At 38.5% G+C, this 23,233-nt stretch overlaps 1 protein-coding gene across 4 annotated transcripts in view; it reads right to left on the bottom strand.

Moving 5' to 3' along the window:
* PPARG (peroxisome proliferator activated receptor gamma) overlaps positions 1-8,635 on the bottom strand; it is a 132,456-nt gene extending 123,821 nt beyond the window's left edge. The window contains exon 1 of one of the 4 annotated variants that reach the window (XM_059161769.1): positions 8,486-8,635. The gene's annotated coding sequence lies outside the window, so the exon portion shown is untranslated. Of the gene's footprint in view, positions 1-7,522; positions 7,645-8,485 lie in introns of those variants that run through there. The other 3 variants (XM_059161771.1, XM_059161770.1, XM_059161773.1) reach the window with 3 other exon arrangements.
* Between the last annotated feature and the right edge of the window lie 14,598 nt (positions 8,636-23,233).

The following is a 23,233-nucleotide window of genomic DNA, read 5'->3' as shown; positions in this document are numbered from 1 at the left end:
ACTCATCCTTGGTGATCTTATAAAATCCAGTCCCAAAGTTTTGTCTTTGATCCTGGAGGCTCAGGATTCCTAGCAACCATTCTAAGGTAAGAAGAACCAGTGATGCTCAGACTACAAGTGAGCTGGCTAGCTTCTCGTGACACAAGCTTACTGACAACACTGACCTTCTTTAAGTAATACAATGCCAAGCCAAAGAGGTTAATTTTATGGGATGATCCCCAAAGAGTCTATCAAAGGGAGAATACAGCAAAGAACTTAACTATAGGCAAGGGTAAAGCCTACTAAAAATAATCCAAACTAAGTGCACTGATCAACAGGGCCAGGCCATTATATGGGATGCAAGAACAAGGGGGTTCCAAAATAGTATCCATCAGAATCCCCTGGAGAGCCTGTGAAAACACATCCCCAGAGTTTCTGACTCAGTAGGTCTGGGTGTGGCCTGAGAATTTACATTTCTACCAAGTTCCCAGATAATGCTGATGCTGCTGGTCCAAGGACCACACTTGAGAACCACCGCCTTAGATGATTTCTTCACCCTTTTAAAAACAAAAACAAAAACAAAAACATTCTATTTATTCATGAGAGACAGAGAGGCAGAGGCAGACGGAGAAGCAGGCTCCCCCGCAGAACAGGGAGTCCGATGCGGGACTTGATCCCAGGACCCTGGATCATGACCCGAGCCAAAGGCAGATGCTTTACCAACTGAGCCACCCAGGCACCAATGATTTCTTTATCCTTTTTAAAACATTTGCTGAATGTGTACTAAATATTGTGCTAGATGCTGGAGACAGGAAGATAAATGAAACTCGATTAGTACCTGCTTCAAGAAACTAATAATCTATATTTTTGTAGACATTGTTCTGCTCTAGTCCTAAACACCAACGAATTTGGACCTCATTAAAAGGAAAGTTTAAAAATATTTTATATTATCTTTAAATAAAGCTAGGATGTTTCTAATTAGTTCCAAATACTTTAGGAAAACATGTAGTAATCCTACATTGGCAAATGCCTGGGTATTTTCTTCACTCTTCTGGATTTTGGCATATGCAAATAATTTGTTAAAGTATTTTCTTCATTTATATATACCCCATTCATGTTTGCTCTCTTTCATAAACTCTATCCACTACATAAAGCAAGGGGAAAAAATTTAAGCACTTTTCCACATGCAATCAAAAACTTGTTTGTTTACACCAATAATTACCAACTGATAGAAAAGAACAAAGTTTAGTAAGGTAGGACTCCAAGATTCTCTGCTTTAGATTCTGACTTCTTCAACACTGTGGAAAAAGTGAACAAGAAAGCAATGTGCTCAGTCATGGGCATGAGGGTAGCCCAATCCTAACTGTTAAACACTACCTAGCAGCTGACTCAAAGAATTAATGAACTTGATTTTGTCATAGTTAGTAATCTTCTACTACTATCAGAGATGTGTTGGCTTGCCATAACAATTTTTGAGCAAAAAATTTAAAAAAAATAAAGCACGTGTTAAGTTTTATGATCAATGGATCTGCAAAAGCATTAAGCATTATTTATACTTCAGTATACATTTTTCTGATGTGATTGAAATGTTCCCCTCATTTCAATATACTAGGACGCTACTTTAAACGTCTGGAAGAACTCATGGAGACACTAGATCATTTGTCTAGCATCACAGAGAAAATAAAAAGACATAAGAAGTTATATTCAGATATTTGATTGCCAACTACTAACTCATAACCTTAATTTTGAGAACATTTCCTAGGAATGTTGAAGCTGGGGAATAACAATTTGTTTTCTTTGAGGGAAAAAAATGGTTCAAGGAAGACTTGTATTGATCTTTAAGAGAAAAACAAAGGCATGTATGGGGGAATCTATCCTTTCCTACCACTGCTAGTTCCAATGGTTATTTTCTTATTTGGTTTCATAGAAGCTGGTTTATGGGGAAACTGAAACATGAATCATTTTTATTTTATTTTTCCTTGTCCAGATCACTTCTTTTTAAACTCCCACATGTGTTGTCTATTCTCTAAAGGCCTTGTTTTCAGGTAGCAGGGAAACTAGGAACTAACGTCTCCATTTTTTGGTGACAGTGATTTAAAGAACTAACTCTGCTAGGAATATTGGCATTTTGAAAGTGGACTTCAAACTTTCAAATGACAAATATAATTTTAGAGGGGGAATGACAGCCAGTGGGGTGGGGTCAGAATTAAGGGGTTCTTTCCAGCACTTTATCATTGTACTCAGGCAGCCTGACAGGTATGTTTCCCTACTGCCTTCCCTATAAAGGAAAATTTATTCCTTAAACATACAGGGTACGAATATCCTTTTTCCATTCACTTTCCCAGATTCTCCCCTGAGGCAACTTTTACAGCCAGAGAGAATAACAGTGCTAGGTGGCAACTTTAGAATTTAAAGCTATTTTAAAACTCTATGAAGTCATTGAGGAACAGAGTAAATTCTTAGAAACCAACCTTATATTTGAGGTCTACGCACAGTAACTACAATCTGATGATTGTGGGAGTTGACCAACACAGATCTCTTATACTCCTACTCAGAGTATTTCCCTGTTTTTCTACCTCCCTCATATCTCCCTTCTCCTTATCTGTGGTAAACGGTGAAGGAATTCACACCCCAGGTTTATGCTAATATGAACTCTTTCCAGAAGGTCAGAAAATTTGTCTCGGTAAGCCTTTTTTTTTTTTTTTTTTTTAAAGATTTTATTTATTTGAGACAGTGGGGGCAGCCTGTACAAGCAGGGGGAGCTTGTGAGTGGTAGCGGGAGAGGGAGTGGGAGAGGGAGCGCCCCACTGAGCAGGGAGCCCAATTCCAGGCTTAATCCCAGCATCCTGAGATCATGACCTGAGCCAAAGGCAGACACCTAACAACTGAACCATCCATGCACCCCTGTCTCAGTAAGTCTTATCCACATTGTTAACTCTCTCTCTTAGATGAGTCTACAAGTTAGAGTGTTTCCTCAAAATAGTGAATCAGTTAAACTAGCAATGAATTTATTTTCTAAAAGCCATGAAGTGGAATAAAAATGTTTCCTAAACAGATACTGAATCAAATTGAACTAAAACAATATATGATCCAGTTTAAATCCCGATCATGAAGTTTTAAGTCTCAATTTTCATTGATTCTTGTTGCATGAACTGATGACATCATTTCATTCCTTCATATCTGAGAAATCACAGGGGGGAGAAGGGATTCAGTACACACGGTCACAAAAAAGATTTTCAAATTGAGAACGGCCTGGTCCCTGGAAGAGCTGAAGCTACAGCCATGACTGAGAAAGCACAGCTACTATGACAACAGCAGACGCTAATATTGCTCCCTACTCCCCACCCCAAAGGGGAACCCATGGAAAAGGGAACACTCACCTATAGGCACTGGCCTAAACCTTTCTTTGCCCGCTGTCTCCTCAACCCTTTAGTCATGTCCCTACATGGGCTCTGCAGCTCCACATTCCAGGAACAGAATGGCGTTCAGACCTGGATCCCAGTCCCTTACTTTCTTGTAGAGGAGACGCTTCACAATAAAATGCATTAATTAATAATTTGTAAGTAGAATTTAAAATGATTATTTGGATTGATGCATGCATGATTAATTATATGCTTGTCCAATTATGCCCTACTAGTAAACTGGGGGGAGGGGCTATTAAGAGGCATCCTCAGTTTCAAGCTTCTATAAGCCTATTTTTGGTTATAGCTTGTTAGGAAAAGACCCAGTTTTTACAAGTACAGGTCACTGTTTATTTATTTATTTATTTTTAAAGATTTTATTTATTTGACAGAGAGATCACAAGTAAGCAGAGGCAGGCAGAGAGAGGAGGAAGCAGGCTCCCTGCGGAGCAGAGAGCCTGATGCGGGGCTCGATCCCAGGACCCCGGGATCATGACCTGAGCTGAAGGCAGAAGTTTTAACCCACTGAGCCACCCAGGCACCCCCAGGTCACTGTTTAGTCTTTTAGTCTGAGATACTGAATTGTCATTTGATCCGAAGGTTCATAGGCCTCATGATAAAACAAACCTGCTCCTGGGTAACATACATTAAGTACCCACAGCGTGCGCCATAAAAATACATAAAGAACAAAACTTTATCAAATAAAAGTACAATCTACACCTAGACCGCAATAGACACACAATGTTGACAAAAGAGGATTCACACTGTGTCTACAAAGGACTCACAAAGATAATAACAGTAAAACAACAACGACAACAAAAAATAGTCATCCAATTTTTTATCCAAAATCACCAGGAAATATGAAATACAATTTTAAATTGAATATGAAATACTTCCAGAAACATTTAATAGATAGATCACCACCCAGCAAACATTATCTTTAGCTCATTCTTTATTATTGTGGATTTTTTTTTTTTAAGTATGCTCCACGCCCAGTGTGGAGCCCAATAGGCTTGAACTCACAACCCTAAGATAAAGACCTGAGCTGAGATCAAGAGTCAGTTGTTCAACTGACTAAACCACCCAGGAGCCCCTCTTCAGTTCATTCATAACAATGATCTCAAAATTTGTGCCAAAGTGAACCATCAGCATTTGTAGAAGAGTTGACATGAATACCCATGAAGGTTCTCTTTAAAATATCTACTCAGTTAAATTCAGGGCAAGGTCTTATCTTTTAAGATACACAGTTTTGCTGATAAAGTCTTAAAATCATACCAAAAAAAAAAAGCATAGAACAGTAATTGCAATACTTTTCCCATTTCACAGATGAGGACATGGACAGTCAGAAAGTAGATGACCATTACCACCCTAACTGCGTGGGAGCTCATCTGATCTTGGAAACTAAGCAGGGTCGGGCCTGCTTAGCAATGGGAGGGGAGAAAAAGTACAAGTGACTCACCCCACTGTAATAACTAAACTGTGAGAAATGTAAACATTTATATTCTGAATTAAATATTCAGTATTAAAATGTTAATATGTATTGATTGTTGAAGAAAAATATTTCTTATATAAACTTCAAAAAAACCAAATAATTCATGTATATACTGTATACTATATACTACTATTGGTGACAGTTTTTGGCTTAACATCTACAAAAGTTATATCCAAAATATGGCCTATTGTATTTGAATCAATTTCCTTCTAACAACCAATGTAAGTATTTTAGGTAAATAAAAATTAAAATGTGACACTTTTATTAAATAAGCTCTAAAACATATGCCATATAACTTTTCAAAATATACCTCTGTATTGTGATAAAATACAAATAGTAAATAAGAAACTCCAGGAAGATTTCAAATAATCATCAATTTAAAATTTTTATCTAGAATGTTATGAAACTAACCAGTATGATATGTAGGAGCTGTCTACACTTGCAAGATGGCTACTCACAGATCTTACGGTACTTTGGTGGAATTAAATTATATCAGTTTCAAAGGACCTTCATAAGCACTTTAAACCGCTGCCCTTTTTGTTGTTTTTAGGCCTCAACTACCCTAATGTTGGGATCTGCTAGGAAAAATAAGAAAAGCAACTTAGAAGTTCAGTTTGTTTTAAGGTGGGGAGCATATGTTTACATTTATAGACTTGCGACTTAAATCAAGTTTTCTTGATTAGTGATTTTTAAAAAATCCTCTACAACTGGTATTTATTTAGTGGAAACCTGTGAGACCAAAAATATCTTCTAGCACATTTTGCTACACCTTAGGACATATATTCCCAAGTTCAAGTGAAAATGAATTCATCAGGTCACCCACAAATTAGAAGGATGACATCTTCTGTGTTATCCGTTAGCATATAGATACATACATACATCCTGTGAAAGAAGTAAAAGTATAGGAAAACATTTGTAAAGTATTAATTTAACACTTTTTCCATGTTTCATGAAAGTCTCTTGTTATTAACCACTTCACAATCTGAAAACTAAATGAAATATATCAATACTGGTGTATGTTTTCACAGCAGCAGCTGACACACAGCTTTCACATGCGTATTTGTTTATAGTCCTCTAACTTATGAAAAGCAATTAGCCGTGATCAGTAATGCATTTCTAATTCATATTCCTAAAGTCAGACTTTGTCTCTTGTATAAATTTTAAATGTCAGGGGATTTGGAAATTAATAGTGATTTTTAAAAATTATGACATATTGTTTAAACATAATTCTGAAATACACAGAGAAGCAAATACTAAGGAAATTTATCCCTTTAAAGAAAACTGTATTTAATCATTAAAAACAACCAATCACAAAAATATTTTCAAAATATTTTAAGTGTAATAAAGAATATGATGCTGGCGGACACTTGAGTTTTACTTTTTTAAAAATTACATTCTTTTAAATGTAAAAGAATGAAAAAACAATGCCCAAAAGTCTTAGCCCAGAGTTCTTCAAATCTTTATACGACAACAATGCCATGCTATTATAGTTTTTATAAAGACTAGAAACTATTCAATGTGAAAAAGAATTTTTATTTAAAAATGAAATAACCACTTTTTTTTTCCCGTCCCAGTGAATTATAAAAGGGTGAGATGGTCACTAGTTGATTCTAAGATGTTTAAAGATATAATCACTAGCAAGTGAAGTATCACATATCATATAATATAAATAAAGGAGAAAAATTATGTGAAGTACTCAGTAAGGCAAAAATAGATGATTTAGTAACAAACTTCATTTTTTTGGCTAACACGACATTAGTTTTAAATTTTAATTACTAAAGAATACTATGGCACTATATTAACTGCAGAATGAATCTGTGAATCTGACTGAAAATAGACAACACAAAAAATTATGTTAAAACTTGAACAGGTTCTCTTGAAACATCCCTCAAAAAAAAAAAAAAAAAAAGAGTTGAAACATCCCTCAGAATACTAACTGGTAACATGTGTGTCTCCCATAAAACATTCATAAGAGTGCAAAGAACTTCTTTAAAAGAGAAGCCCCAGGTAATGTCTATGTCAGTCTCCATTCCAGAAGGGTTTCCTAAATCATCTAACACCATCAGTTTGGTTCTACTTTCAGTCAGTGATCGATCTCTCAGCTATTGATGGGAGACTGCCAGAGCACACCTGAGATTTGTGGAAAAGATGTGCCTGGGTACTTTTAAAGAGTAAGTTATTTCACTATTCTCTCAACATCTCTGGTTAAAATCTATTTCATGAATGATTAAAAAAAAAAAAAAAACAGCGGACATTAAAATAATGTACTTCAAAATGAGGAGCTTCTCCAGCAGTAGGGTTCCTGCAACTCAGTTCAGCATCTTTCCTGGTTTTGTTTTCAGATGATAATATAAACAAAATTAATTTTACATTTCATCCCCCAAACTTGAAAAGGAAAAACAAACAAACTTTAACTTCTTCCTGACAGATCACTATTTTTTTTTACTTTATTTCTCCTAAAATTGACACTACTTTTTCCAAGACAATGGTGAATTATCCTTAGACCCAAGAGATTTCGATTCTTAGGCTCAAACAAGAGCACGGCCAAATACTAACGATATACTACAATCAATCGTCGTCATCATCATCTCGCAAATTTTGGACACACCAACACATTTCAACAAAACGCAATCAGAGTGAGGCGACTCACCTAAGCAACGGAAGCTAACAAGAAGAAATTAGAAATGCAGCCTTCTGAAAACCAGCAGAGGTAAAGGCCCCTACCTTACCTAACAACTGACCTTATATAAAAGCAGCGAATAGGTTACTCCCAGTTTCTGCCTCCTTACCTTAGGCTCCTCCCCCAAATACCGAGGCAGACAGTACCACAACCACACACCCACTTCCCACCCCCTGCATTCAGGGACCTGTGCTTTCTGTTTAAGCTACCTGCCTCTCGCTACCTCCGGGAGAGTACACGGAGCCGGCAGTGAGGCGCCGCACGTGTGGGAACCCCCAGCCCGGCGATGCCACCTTTCCAAACACCGGGGGTGGGGCGGAGGACGCACGCCTTCTCCATCCCGTACAACCCCGGGGAATCCGGCCCACATCCCAGCCTCTCCACTAGGCTGACGGCCAGCTCAGCGCTCAAGGGCACTGGGGCTAGGTGACCTCGAGGGTGCCCCTCGCTTATCTGTCACCCCGACCCTCACAGAGACCGCCGCCAGGGCTCTAGAGACCGAGCACGAGACTCCGCGGCGGCTGGACGGAGAGGCACCGGAGCCCGTGTTTCGGTCCTAAAGTTCCCCTCGAGCGCCTCCCGAACGCCTGCGCACCCTCGCCGGGGACTCGGAGGTCCCCGGTTCTTTCAGACCCCGACCAGGCGCTCCCTCGAAGGAGCCTGTCCCGGGAGCGTCGGACGCACGCCCGGCGTGTCCCGGTGCGCGGCCGCCGCTCCCTGTGGCGCGTCTCGCGTGCAGCCCATGCCCTCCACCGCCCGGCCGGCTCGCTCTGTGCCGGGACACCTCAGCGCGTCCGCGACCCTCAGCCGGGACCTGTCCGCCGCGGTCCCCTCCGACCTCGACGCCGCAGCCACGGCCCTCCTCGGACCCCGACCCCTCGCCGCTTCCCCGCCCTCCAGGCCCCCAGCACCGCCCCGCGCCCCAATACTGACCTGCGGCGGCGGCAGCGCCCGGCTCCGGCGTCCCGGCGGCCGACCCGAGCGCCCCAGGCGGCGACTCAGACGCGGGCGCGGGTTACCGCTCCGAGTGCGTTCGGCCCCGCCTGCCCGAGGCCGAGCCGGGCCGGGGGCGGGCGCGGCGCGGCGCGGGGGCGGGCGCGGCGCGGGGGCGGGGAGCGCGCGGCGCGGGGCGCCAGCCGCGTGGCGCACAGTAGGGCCCCTGGCCGCTGGGGTTGCCTTGGTGCGCGCCCACTCGATCCGGCCTCTCTTGTTCCTCCCAGCCGCCGCTGGGAGGCGGCCCAGAAATGGTCCCATTTTACCAAGCCGGCACCTGGACAGAGCTTAGAGAGGTGCCCACGGTCACGTCTGGGATCAGTCCGAGGTGCGGGATTCCGGAGCCCGCCTTCCGTCTCCACTCCACTGTGCCTCACCCTTCGCCCTGCGAGATGTCTTTTTTTCCAAGTTGTTATTTTTAATGACATTCTTTAAAAAAAATTAAATCACATTTAGGATCATCTGGTTTTTAGCTGAGGGCCCAATGGCGCTGCGCAGTTTCAGCGCCCCCCTTTTGCATTTGTACTTCACAGCGGTGCTCATTAGTCCCTTAAGGTGACTGAGTTTTAGTTTTAATCATTAAAAGCATTTCTTAAACTCATTAACAGAATTTCTTGAATTCTTTAGCGGTGTTTCCTCCACTGAGGGATCAGAACACATGGGGTGGGGTGGAGGTGGGGGGAACGCGGGGCTTGGGAATCTCAACTTCTCACGTTGCAGAAGCAGTTTGGGGCCTGCTGCCTCCTAAATGTACTGAGTAGTCTGCGGGCCGCTACTTTTCGTGCCGCTCTCCGGGACGACCCGTCCAAGAGGGGTCACAGATGCCCAATCAGAAAGCCTCTGGTCTTCTGGACTTGAGGCCATACCTCCTGTCCCTCCTTCCCATCTCATGTACTGAGCATCCCGTTCTCGGCCTGGTCCTCCTTGAGGAAGCAAAGATTAATAAAGTTACTGATTTCAAGAAGCTTATTGATTGCTTGTCCAGAATGCTTGCTAGTTTTTTCGCATCTTAACTCTGGGGACGCTTGGTTCTTTTCCCTTTAGGGCAGAAGGTTCTCATTTTTGAAATACAATTTTGTAAGGATGAGTATCACTTCTAAAAGGGTTCAGAGGTAAAGTCAATAGATTCATGTCCTTCTACTTGTCTCCCCAAACAAGAAGAGCTACAGCTCTGTAGGGACTCCAGAGAACAATTGTTGACCATAAGACATTCTTTGCCTGTCGTATGGGTAAGTCGGATTGTCAGGGCCAACATTCTACACTCAGGCATAGAAGTGCTGCATGTATCCTTCTTGATTATTCCAGAGTTCCAATCTGGCTTCAAATGTATAATGCAGTATTTGCCAGTTTATTGACAGAGTTGTACCACCATCACCATTTCAGAAGAAACCTCCTACCCATTAGCAGTCATTCCCTGTAGCTCTACCTAACCACTAATCCATCCCACTCCATAGATTAACCTATTTTGGATGTATCATTTAAATGAAATCATACAATAATGTCTTCTGTAACATGCTTCTTTGAACTTAGCTCAACGTTTTGAGGCTCATCTATGTGGTATCCTCTGTGTGGTATGTATCATCTATGTGGTATTTCTTGCTTTTTTATGGTCAGGTAATATTTCATTGTATGGCTATATCATATTTTGTTTATCCATCCATTGTTAATGAATTTTCAGGTTTTTCCTACTTTTTGACTTTTAGGAATGATGCTGCTATGAACATTCATATCAAGGTTTTGTGTACACATGTTTTTCATTTCTCTTGGGTATGTACCTAGGAGCAGAATTGCTATGTTTAACTTTTTAAGGAACTGCCAGCCTGTTTTTCAAGGTGGCTGCACCATTCTACATTCCTATCAGCCATGTATGTAGATTCCAATTTCTCCACATTCTTGCTAACACTTGTTATTGTCTTTTTTATTTTAGCCAACCTGATGTGTGTGAAGTGGTACCTCACCATGATTTTGATTTGTAGTTCCCTAGTGACTCATCATATAAGCATCTTTTTATGTGCTTATTGGCTATTTGTATATCCTCCTTGAAGAAAATTCCAATAAAATCCTTTGCTCTTTAAATTGGGTTATTTATATTTTTATTGTTAATTTATAAGATTTGTTTATATATTCTGCATACAAGTTATTTATCAAATATATAATTAACAAATATTTCCCTCCATCCAGTAAGTTCTTTTTACTTTCCTCTTGGCATCATTTAAAACAGAAGAATTTTTAATTTTAATGAAATCCAACTTACCTATTTTTCTTCTGGTGTCACATCAGTTCCTAATACAGAGTGATAAAAATTTACTCCCAAATTCTAAGAGTTTTATAGTTTTAGCTCTTATGTTTAGGTCTGTGATTTATTTTTAGTTAAATAATGTGCATGGTGTGAGGTAGGGAAAATCTGCTTTTGATTGGGGAAATTCCCATAATTAACGTCACTGACCAAAGAGAATCCCAAAAGAGTAAACTCAGCACTGGTACAACATTTTAGAGTTGAATACTAGAATATGAATACTTTCAAAACATCCTTCTAGATTTAAAAAAAAATTCTGTGATTTTTGAAAGTGGTCTATAGTTAGTAAGGCCTAAGAATGTAAGTTAAGCAATGTAAATAGAAATAATATAAAACTGCTTTTTAAACTACTGGTCTTGGTTCACTGGTGGATTATTAAATCAATTCAGGGGGTAATAAACAATATACTTTTTAAAGTCCAATAAAACAGAAGAGAACAGAAACTATCAGAATGTACTTCCTAAATTTAAAAAGCATTACTTCATAACTTTTACGTTATGTATATGTGTGTCTGTGAGTACCAGGAATTGGTGTAAAATGTTGTTTATTACAGTTGGCCATATTTTCAAAAATTAGGAAACACTGTGTAAGCTACAGTTGCAGATTTCTTTCATTCCACAAACATTTATTGAATGCTTATTTTGTGCCAGGCCCTCTGCTAAGTGCTAGGGATAAAATGATAAACAGCACATAGTCTCCACCCTACAACAGCATGCATACGCAGTCCAATCCATATTGTAGTTTCTAGAGATAAAAGATTGTACCTTGGTTCAGTTTTTCCCAACCACAAGGACACCTTCCAACTATTGATGTTTGGTCCTGTGGCACTTATTTTTTTGCAATTAGTGGTCAGCTGTTTACCTCATTCGAGATTTGCACACATATTTGCTTTTCTTCCAACTAGGGGAACTTTGTTCCCAGGTTCTTAATTGCATACTATGTTTATTATATTGGGAAGGAAGTACAGATCTGGTAGTGGGAGGTGACCATAACTGAATTGGTTGGCATTTTCCTCCAACTAAAACTAGCTTGAGTGTGAGAACTCAGGTTTTTAGGGTTGTTTTGTTTTTGTTTTTGTTTTGAGAACTCAGGTATTTTTAGCTACTGTTATATTATTTCTTAAGGGAGAAATCTCAATAACAAAATTTAAAAAAATAATGACAACATTTTTATGTTTCAAAGGTTTGGCAAAATGGAGTGTTGGCATTAACAGTGATATTTAACTATTTTGGATATTGGGTTTAGGACAATTAATGTGCTCTGTTTCCAATCATCCAATTGAGTCACTTTTTCATGACAGCTGTATACAATCACGACTCTGACATTTGCTCCTTCTTTTTATCTGAGACACCATTTGTCATATCTAAACACCATACATTCCCAGGAGATTTAGAAGATCTTAATTTAAAATTTAAAAAAATTATAACCAGTTCAACAATGCCAGACAGGTTACACACACACTCAAAAATACAGCCACTTTTTGAATGACTCTATTATGTTCCCATACATGATTTTTAGAACTTATAAAATTTTACCTGCAACCTCCTAATTTTACTTTGACTTTGATTAAGCTCCTTTACTCTTCCTCTCACTATTCTGTCACCTGTTATCTTGCCCTTCACTAAATTACTTGCCCATTTGTTAGAAGATCTTAAGCACCACAACCAGGCTTGTAGCCCATTTCTTCTGACCTCCAGGTGATTGATCTTTTCATTATACCGCTCTGCATAAGTCACCTTTCTATTTCTGAGTGGTTGTCTTATGAATAAGAAAATTTCTGGGACATTCTTAATACAAGTATTAATCTCAATTATAGACAAATAATTAGGTTACAATATATACAGCTATGTGTTGACTCAAATTAAAAATCATGAAAGAATATAGCCAAATTAGTACTTTATTTATTTAGCACCCCAACTTTGAGCTTTTAAAAATATAATTTGGAAGAATTGAAAGAAATAATTTCAAAGCCATTTCTTCAAGAGTACTGTTTTCTTTCCTATTGAATGAAATAACTCCTAATTTTTCTTTTACTCATCTGTTTTAGAAAATTTTTTTTATTTGTAAACATCTTATGAACTTAATGATATTTAATTCCAAGGAAACTCCATTTGGTAATTTTAATAGTTCTGAATTAGACTACTCAAATTTTAAAGTAATTTAATGGTTTGAAAACATCGTTTAAAGGTTCAGAAACACTCTGATTTCCAGAGAATAAAAAAGAGAGTTTTGCCCTGCTTTGCCAACTTTTCTCTACTTTTTCTCCTAAAAATTGACCCACTTTGCATATCACATTGGCTTCTAAGTATCAAGAGGTAGGAAGTAGGGTGAGTAGATGTTAGGAACTCCTGATCACCCTGGAATGGCAGAGTTTAAAGAATGAGAAATGTGTTCTATTTTCCATTCATCTTTTCCTTTCAAGAACATGAAGTAAGTAGTAGTAGAATGGAAAGAGCCTTGACTGTTATCTCCGTTCATTGTGACCTTGGGCAGGAGACGCGCTCTCTCTGAAACTGTTTCCTCGTCTATAAAATGGAAATATAATATGTTCCCACAATCTCATCCGTGAGATGACATGAGAAATTGCCAAGTCAGTCTCCATATAGGAACTCAGTAAGTGTTGTTTATCTACTGGGTGAAAGCCCTGAGAACGTTCTTTCTGATAATTCCTGATTAATATATTAAGGCACAGTTTGGATGCTAAATTGTATTTTCTTTCTTTCTTTCTTTCTTTCTTTCTTTCTTTCTTTCTTTTTTTAGGGTTTTATTTATTTAGGGACACTTGGGTGACTCAATCGGTTAAGCATCTGCCTTCAGCTCAGGTCATGATCTCAGGAACCTGGGATCAAGGTTCGGGTCCTGCGTTGGGCTCCGGGCTTGCCAGGAAACTGCTTCTCCCTCTCCTCCCTGCTCGTGCTCTCTCTCTCTCTCTCATTTATTTATGTGTGTGTGTGAGAGAGAGAGAGAGAGTACATGCACACAGAATGGGGGGATAGGGGCAGAGGGAGAGGGAAAAGCAGACTTCCCTCCTGAGCAGGAAGTCGGATGCGGGGTTCCGTCCCAGTACTAGGAGATCATGACCTGAACTGAAGGCAGCTGCTGAAGGCAACTGAAGGCAACTGAGCCACCCAGGCACCCCTAAATTGTATTTTCTATGCATTTTTGGGGAAATACTTTTTGAAGTATATTTTCCTATATATATCTTATTTAGTCATTGATCTACATGGACACTCTTCCTTTCTTGCATGTAAAAAATCATTAGTATAGTGAATAGATTTAAAAATAACATGAACTCCAGATTTCTGCATGAGAATGGTTTTCTCAGGACACCTGTATGATTCTATAGGTCCCCGGCTTTGTCATATGAAGCTAAAAAGCAAACTCTTGTTATGATGGAAAAGATTAGACATAATACAAAAGCAGACAGAATAGGAAATGAGCACCCTACACAGAAGGGGACAGAATAAGTAATGAACCCCTTGTATTCATAATCTGGTGTCAGTTTATGGCCAATCTCATTTCTTCTTACCCTCACTCACCTCCCTCTTCTCCAATATAATTCTGTAACAAATCCCCCAAACACGTTCCATCATAAAACTTCCAAACTGTTGGGGCACCTGGGTAGTTCAATGGGTTAAGCCTCTGCCTTCAGCTCAGGTCGTGATCTCAGGGTCCTGGGATTGAGCCCCTTATCAGGCTCTCTGCTCAGCAGGGAGCCTGCTTCCTCCTCTCTCTCTCTGCCTGCCTCTCTGCCTACTTGTGATCTCTGTCTGTCAAATAAATAAATAAAAATCTAAAACAAACAAACAAACAAAAAACTTTCAAACTGTTTCAAAATGTTGTTCTTAAGTCTTCTATGTAGAAGTTGGTTCAAATTATTTATTCTGGGAGCTTTTTGGTTTAGCAGAAAAGTTCCTCTACTGAACTTTTTCCAGCTATATCACTGATACATTGTAAAATGTGTTTCTTCCCGAGAGAACCATTGTCTGTGTGCTGCAGAGTTCCAGAGGACCCAAGGACATAAATATGTTCAGGCTGAGAAATGGGCAAGTAACTTGGGAAAGACAGTCATGGTAGTTTCAGTTGGTAATAACAACAACACAAAATCAAAAACAAAAGCCAATGGGACGCCTGGGTGGCTCAGTTGGTTGGGCAGCTGCCTTCGGCTCCGGTCATGATCCCGGCGTCCTGGGATTGAGTCCCGCATCGGGCTCCTTGCTCAGCAGGGAGCCTGCTTCTCCCTCTGCCTCTGCCTGCCATTCTGTCTGCCTGTGCTCGCTCTCTCTCCCTCTTCTCTCTGATAAATAAATAAATAAATAATCTTAAAAAAAAAAAAAAAGCCAAAACAACCCTTGTGCCAAGAACAGATTTCAGCAGATAGATATCGGTTCCCTAAGCTTTTAGGGTGGCTGGAAGGGGCCTGGGTAGGTAGAGTTCGGGGCAGGGGGTGGTCACTTTCAGCCACTGGCAGCCCACTTCTTTTCCTTTCGTCTTCCCTTATGTGAACCATACAAATGAGTATTGTGGGCTAAAGGTTAGGAAGAACGGCAAGACTCTAATCTTCCCTTCTGGAAGACCTCCTTGGGAGTAATTGTGTTCCTCGAAGCTTCTGCTTATTCCTCCGCGTATACAGAGTTCAGTCTAATACCTGTTGTATTTTGGTATGAGTTGTTGGTGAAGTGTCCCTCTTCTCCTAAGATTCAAGTGCCTTGACACAGAAACCATGGTTTATTGATTTTTTTTTCTTTTTTTATGCCAAGGACTCCTTCACTAAATGCCTGAAATCAAGTAAGTGGGCTCTTAATGTCTGTTGAATGATTGATTGCTGGCTGTTTAATTTACAAACTCATGCCTATTATTCAGTAAATAATTCAAATGTTGCCTCAAGAGGTCTTCCATCACTGTTATTCTTTATTCTCCTAGCAGTTTTCTTTTTTTTCATACCACCTGAAATTATGTTCTTAAACTTTTGTTCATTGTTTGTCTCCCTACAGTAGAATGTAAACACCATGAAGGTAGGGATTTTTGTAAAACTTTATTATTTAGAGCAGCTTTAGATTCACAGCAAAATTAACATTAAGATACAGAGATTTTCCATTTACCCCTTAAGGAAGGGGTTTTCTATTCACTGTTGTAGCCCTAGCTCATAGTTTGCCTTACATGACAAGTGGTAAGGGCTCAATAAATTTTTGTTCTTGTAATAGCAATGGTATGATAGACTCAATTACCTTTAGAAGCTGTATTTTCATTACTTAAGTCCTACAATCAATTAGTATGTAAATCCCCAAGCTCTGTACTCATTTTAACCTTACTTAGGTAGTCACTGGTTACCTAAGGGTTTTTTTTTGGTTTTTGTAAACATATTTTTGTTTTGAACTTTTGAACCTATGGGACAGCTTTGCTTTTGACACTGGGAACAGCTACTGATGATACATAATTTCTGTTTTGAGTAGAGTCTGAGGACTGATGGGGAAGTTTGACCCTGGAGCTTCAGAGCTGTGCTTCCTATGAGAGTAATTTTAGATATTCTCTTCCCACTGTGATTTTTCAGTAATAGAATTTCCCTTTTCCCCTTGCCTAGAAAAGGTTTTCCAGCACCTGCATTGCCTATTTCTCAAGCACCTGACATCTAAAGGGGCATTTTTTTTCATACATCTAGGACATGACATTTGGGAGTGACACCTGTCTCGGGGTGATGGTCTGGTACAGGATAGACTTTACTTCTGTTTTGCATTTCTACTGCAATTTAAATGTTTGAGTAACTGGTTGGTCATGAATTGCATGTACCATTGACCTTTTAACAATGTGGAGGTTAAGGGTCTCCCGTGCAGTTGAAAATCTGCTTGTAGCAGTAATTCCCCAAACCTTACTGATCACATCATAGTCCATGAACAAATATTTGGTATGTTATATATATTATACACTGTATTCTTACAATAAAATAAGCTAGGGAAAGAAAATGTTACTAAGAAAATCATAAGAGAAAATATATTTACAGTCACTGTACTGTATTTATAAAAAAAGTTATACAGTTCAAGGGGCAACTGTTTATGTTTAGAAACTGCTATATACTCTTGGGAGGAGGTGGGGGAGGGAGTTAAGGGGAACCCTGTACTTACTGAAGAGTGATACTTTGTTGCCATTAATATCTTTGCAGCCTCTCTTACCACCATAACATGGATATATAGATATTTTTTCCTCCCCAAACTATTTTTCTGTTTTAAATGTCCTGTACTTATCCATTGATTCTTTCAGTAAAACTTCAGTAATTCAGTATAATCCCATAGTATCTCCAGACATTCAAAAACACATTTTAATATATTCTATTACATACTTAATGCATATAATGGCATATGAAACAAAACAAACATTTATAAACCATAAGATCAGTAACAATCACAACATATGGGCAAAGTCAATCTGACCACACAATGAAAAGATATTTAATCCAAGTGGAAAAACAAAAACAAAATAGAAAAGAAAAATAAATCACAGCCTTGAACTTTTATGTAAATAAGGACTTCTTTCTTTTTTTTCTAATAACTTTAAAAATTACAGGAGTCATATATGCTTTTTGTAAAAAGTCAAACCACTTGAATGCCAATGCTCATAACAGTGTTGGTTGTAGGAAACAAAAATGTGGAAACCATCCAGATGTCCAGCAACTAATGAATGGGTAAACAGAAGGTGATGTGTATATACATTATTCAGCAGTACAAATGAATGAGGGGCTACTGCATGCTATGAAATATATGAGCCTCAAAAAAATTATGCCAGGTGAAAGAAGTCAGTCATAAAAGACCTTATATCATTGAACACCATTTATATGAAATGTTCAGAATAGTCAGATCCATAGCGACATAAAGTAGATTGGATGGGAAGGAGAAAATAAAGCACTGAGGGTTATATGCAACTAATGTGTCATTGAACGCTACATCAAAAACAAATGATATATTTATATGTTGGCTACTGAACATAAAAAAGATTGTAAATGGGTATAGTTTCTTTTGGGGGGGTGATGAAATAGTCTGGAATTAGATAATGATGATGATTGGATGCCTTTGCTAAATATACTAAAATCCACGGAATTGTTCATTTAAAAGTCTGAATTTTATGATATGTGAATTAAATTTCCATTTTTAAAATGTTGAGGAAAAAATATTTATACCTTCCTTTACTGAATAAGAGTTAGCATATTTTTACTTTTCCCTTCTTCACCCTCCCTCTTGCCTTGTAGGGGTTCAGCAGGTTGTTATAATTGTGCCCAGAGAGGCCAGCCTAGGGGACAAAAGGGTCTAAAATCTTAGCCATACACTCATTCTACCTGAAAGAAGGGGTGACTTTTTTTTTTTTTTTAGCATGAAGGTGAGGGAGAAAGAATCTTAAGCAGGCCATATGCCCTGCATGGAACCTGATGTCAGGCTCAATCTCACCACCCCCGAGATCATGACCTGAGCCAAAATCAAGAGTCAGATGCCTAACTGATTGAGCTAAACACTGGCCCCAAATGTGAGGGACTTTTTCTAACCCACACAGAAGTGCTTTAGGAACTAGCAGTGGCCTTCACCATTTTAATGGGTTTTATGGTAGTGAAGGTTGGTAAATAAATGTACTTAGTCTACTATCTTGGCTTAAAAGTCAAACACTTCATTTCATTGTAATATTATAATGGATTTACTATAGTGGATTATTTTCCAGAATGGGTCATCCTTTGGCCCTCTCTTCACAAGTTGGGTTGAAAATTATATGATTAATCTCAAAAAGCACATTTCTAGTTTAAATGTGTGTAATACAGTCCCTTTAGATTTTTTTTTTTTTTTTTTTTTTTGGTTTAAAAAAGATTCAGTGTACTGTTCAACTTTATATTATGATCCTCCAATAGTTTTTATATTTTATATCACTAAAGTACCACCACTACCAAGGGTATTTCCCAATACTTACTTGTTCTAACAATGCAACTTTCTGACAGCATTCTTGTAGATTTCAAAAGAGCTCAAATAATAGTATTTTTGGACTAAATTTAATCAGCGAGTCAATGCACATTTATTGAACTACTATTGAAAATAACACTCTTTTCCAAACAGGAAGAACCCCCAAATCATGATACTTTACATAAAAAATGTTTATGTGCCTGGTGTCTAGTAGGTACTCAACAAATATTTGTAAATGAATCAATGGATCAAGTGCAATTTTGTCTATTTAATGATAGCTAAAAATTAGATACTGGCTAATAGCCATAGATTTAATAGGTCCTTATTTCCATTTTCAGAGAAAAAAGGGAAATTATCTGATATAAACAATGTGATATAATTAGTGACTACTTCTAACTAAGAAATTCTGGCAAGTTAACAATCGTTTTAATGCTAAGTATTTGTGGTGGTTTAAGCTGCAAATTTTCATCAGTGATTTTTGGGGGTGGCTAATTTTCTTGATTGTTTATTTGTTTATAAAAGAAGTATTTATTGTTACATTTCAGGATTACTCAAAAAAATTTCTATATATAAATCAATAATCAGTGGTTCTCAAATCTGGCTGTATATTAAACACTTAGTGTTTTGTTTTTCATTTTGGTTATGTGCTTGTTTCTAATCCTAGAAAGGTGGAATCCAGGATTCCTAGACTAATCAGAGCCACATGGTTGAACTCATGAATTTTTGACTTAAGAAGCATTCTAGATGATATTTTGGGGCGGCTGGCTGACTCTTGATTTCGGCTCAGGTCATGATCTCAGGGTCCATGAGATTGAACTGGCATCAGGCTCCATGCTGGGTGTGGAGCCTGCTTGAGATTCTCTCTCTCCCTCTGCCCCTCCCCAACACTTTCTCTCTCTCCATAAAAGAAGGAAAGAAAAGAAAGGAAGAGAGAGAGAGAGAGAGAGAGAGAGAGAGAGAGAGAGAAAGCCTCCTAGGTGATATTTTAAGTTTTATTCTTAACCACTCAAATTCTTCATGAACATTGTTTTTTCTTACAAAAAAAATGGAAGATTTCAAATAATGCTAAATTCTCTTCCTGGTTCCCAATCTTGATTCCTTTTCTCCTTCCCTGACTTGGGAGTACTTCTTGTGCACAACTGAATTTTTTTTTTAGAATTCAAAATATAAGGCCAGATTTTTAATATTGTTCTTTATCATATGAAGTAGAGAGTACAAGTCCCAGTAAAAAGAGGGAAGAACTGCCTTTTCAAGTATTTAAGAGCCATTATTTAAGATGATATCTTACCAAAAGAATCTCTTCCTTCTCACGGAAAAAAAAAAAAAAGTTTAATTCCAATTACTGTTAGTAAGAAATGTGAGCCATGGAAATAGTAAACATATTCAGTATGTGGGGAAAACAGTTGGTATTCAGTAAACACCAAGTAATTTATTGGCTTGGCAAGGCTCCCTTGAACTCTAGCGTATAGTTAACTCTTCCTTATCTAGGACTAGATTTACCTTTTTGTAGATTGTAATGTCATTGAGCTTCCCTCCATCATGTTGCTAAATTCCAGACTATTAGAGTACTACTACAAGAGCAGTGGAATCAAGCTCCACAGTGGGCTAATAGAAGTTGAATTTCCAATCCTTACTGCACATCCTTTTTGTCACTGTTAGGCAAAGGGCAAAAACCCTGCTTTTAGGGAGTTCACAGTCCTGTAGAAGGGCCAGAGGCAGATAAGTTAAGGGGAAAAAAAAAAGCTAGAATACCTTGGTAAGTGTGGTGTATGGTAAGTGCTTGAAAGGGTTGTTCCATGGTGCCATGGGGTACTGGAAAGGGGGAGAAATCTAACTCAGGTTGGAAGGGTATGGGGGGAGGGGTTAATGGGAAGGCTTCCCAAAGTTGTAGTAACTGAGCTTAATCTTGAAGGATGAGTACATATTTAGGATATATTTATATTTAAGGAGGTAGGATCCAAGGCTTTTAAAAAGCACAAAAACAAAAAAAAAAAACAAAAAACATTCGCACTCGAGACCCTAAGTCTAAGCTAATGCTCGGGTTTCTGACTTGAGCAATTGATGGGCTCAGTTTGAGACATGTTGAGTTTTAGGTGTTTGTGAGGCAAGGTGTCTGTAGATGATTGGCGATCTATAACTTTGGAAAGGAGTCTGGGATGGAAACAAAATGTGGAGTTGTCATTGTTCACCTAGCAACCGAACTCACTGATGTGAATGAGATTGTCAGGGACAGCAAGAAGGCAAGGAGCCTGAGGAGAAATCTCTGGAGAGGGTGAGCTTTTAAAGGATAGGTGGAATCTGAGAAGGAACAGCCCAAGAAATAGAAAAAAGGAAAATGAGAACAACAGCTTGATATAATGATGGTCAACAGAAGAAAGACACAATACTCTCAGATGTCACAGAGAGGTCAGTTAAGGCAGGCCTGGTGACTGGTGACATCAAGGCAGAAGCCGTGTCAGTTGGGAACATTTATTGAGCACCTGCTATGTGCCAAGCACTGTAAATGTCATGCTCTTTATTCTTCACTACAGTCTTCTGAGGGAAGGTAGTATTATTATTATCAACCTCATACTACAGATGAGGAAGTTGAAACAGACAGAGGCCCTGAGCAGAGCCACACAACCAGTATGCAGCAGATCAAAGATAACTCAGCTCTTAACTACTTCTAAGTCCAGTCTCTTAGCCTTTTCTGGTTACCAGTTGTGGCAAGAAAGTAGAGATAATGTATGTAGATGCCTCTTTAGAGTGAAATAAGGAGGGTAGATTTTACAAAGGGGACACTGAGACTAAACAAGGTGGGTTGTAGGGGTTTATTTTTGGTTTTAAGAAGAAAGAGGTTTGCTCAACAACACTCGGCATCAGGGAGATACAAATCAAAACCACAATGAGATACCACCTCATGCCAATCAGAATGACTAAAATTAACAAGTCAGGAAACAACAAATGTTGGTGAGGATGCAGAGGAAGGGGAACCCTCTTATACTGTTGGTGGGAATGCAAGCTGGTGCAGCTACTCTGGAAAACAGTATGGAGGTGCCTCAAAAAGTTAAAAATAGAACTACACTATGACCCAGTGATTGCACTATTAGGTATTTACCCAAAGAATGCAAACACAGTGATCTAAAGGGGTACATGCACCCCAGTATTTATAGCAGTGATCTCCACAATAGCCAAACTATGGAAAAAGTCCAGACGTCCATCAACAAATGAATGGATAAAGAAGATGTAGTATATGCCCAGAGTTCTTTTGTGGCACAATATATGGTGCCCATTGATGAGCTTTTAGCTGATCCTACTTGGTTACTAGAAATGATTACTTTCAGTTCTCCCTGGTCTTGCCTTTTTAAAAATATATGCAAATGTGGTTAAACTTGACTTAAACTGAGCTTCTAGTAACTATTCGAGAAAGGGCAATACAATCCAATGTTTCTTGGTTATAAAGGACTAATGATGAAATTCATAACCAGAGCTCTTTGTACATTCCTCTCCAAAAGATAGTAGAGTGGTAATGGAGTGACATCTAACTCATACCCTAGTTCATAATTTTATACATTGAAGACAGACATACTAGGACTTGTGTGAAGGTCCTAATGCTAGGGTTCTGTGGGAAAATGCAAAGTACCATGCCTGTAGCTTCTTTAGAAGCTCTCAACTTTCTTAGAAGAGATTACAGAAATTACTAGAATTCAGAGAAGTAAGTGGCCAATATAAATGGTAATCTGGTGTTGAATCACCATAATTTCTTCCATTTAAAAATGACTATACCAGTAAGAATTTATTTTTATTGCAAGAATTTATTGTTTTAAAGGAATACAGAAATATCTAGAATGTATTATAATATAAGAGTTCCCCCTTACTACCTCCTCACTTCCACTTCCCTTCCCGGATTGAGGCGTTTCTCACTAATTTCTTCTCTATGCATTTTCATAAGTGTGGAAGGACTTATGTAGTTTAGTACAGGCTCTTTCACAACTGTTTGGCATAAATTATTTAAAATGCATTGCTCCATGAAATTTTCACTTAATAAGTTCTTTTCATGTCAGAACACACAGATCTATTCTTTTAATAGTCAGTTTGTATTACTACCAAATACTGTTTAAGTGTATCTTACAAAAGAGAATGAAACAAAACAATTTCTAAAACTTTTGATTGGCAAACACTAGTGACTGTATTAAATTACTTCCATGTTTAATTTCTTGTTTGGGAGGGCTAAGCTTCATATAGATATTCTCTTTACCTTTTTAATCTTTTAAAAACATAGGTTTAATGCATCATTTTGACATGAAATGCCTTACATAAATATTTTGCTAAAAATCAAGTGTTCTTAAAAGGAAGACTTAAGGAGTAAATACTGGAATACTACCTCACAAGAATATGTAACTGAATGCTTTGGATCCCATAGACAGAAATAGAATGAAATAAAAATCTTAAATATCTAGGATAATGGTAATTCTAAGGACA

This window comes from Mustela lutreola, chromosome 2 (assembly GCF_030435805.1).
Source record: "Mustela lutreola isolate mMusLut2 chromosome 2, mMusLut2.pri, whole genome shotgun sequence".
Classification (NCBI taxonomy): Eukaryota; Metazoa; Chordata; class Mammalia; order Carnivora; family Mustelidae; genus Mustela; species Mustela lutreola.
Note: the sequence above shows the minus strand (reverse complement) of the source record. Positions and strands in the feature narration are given on the sequence as shown.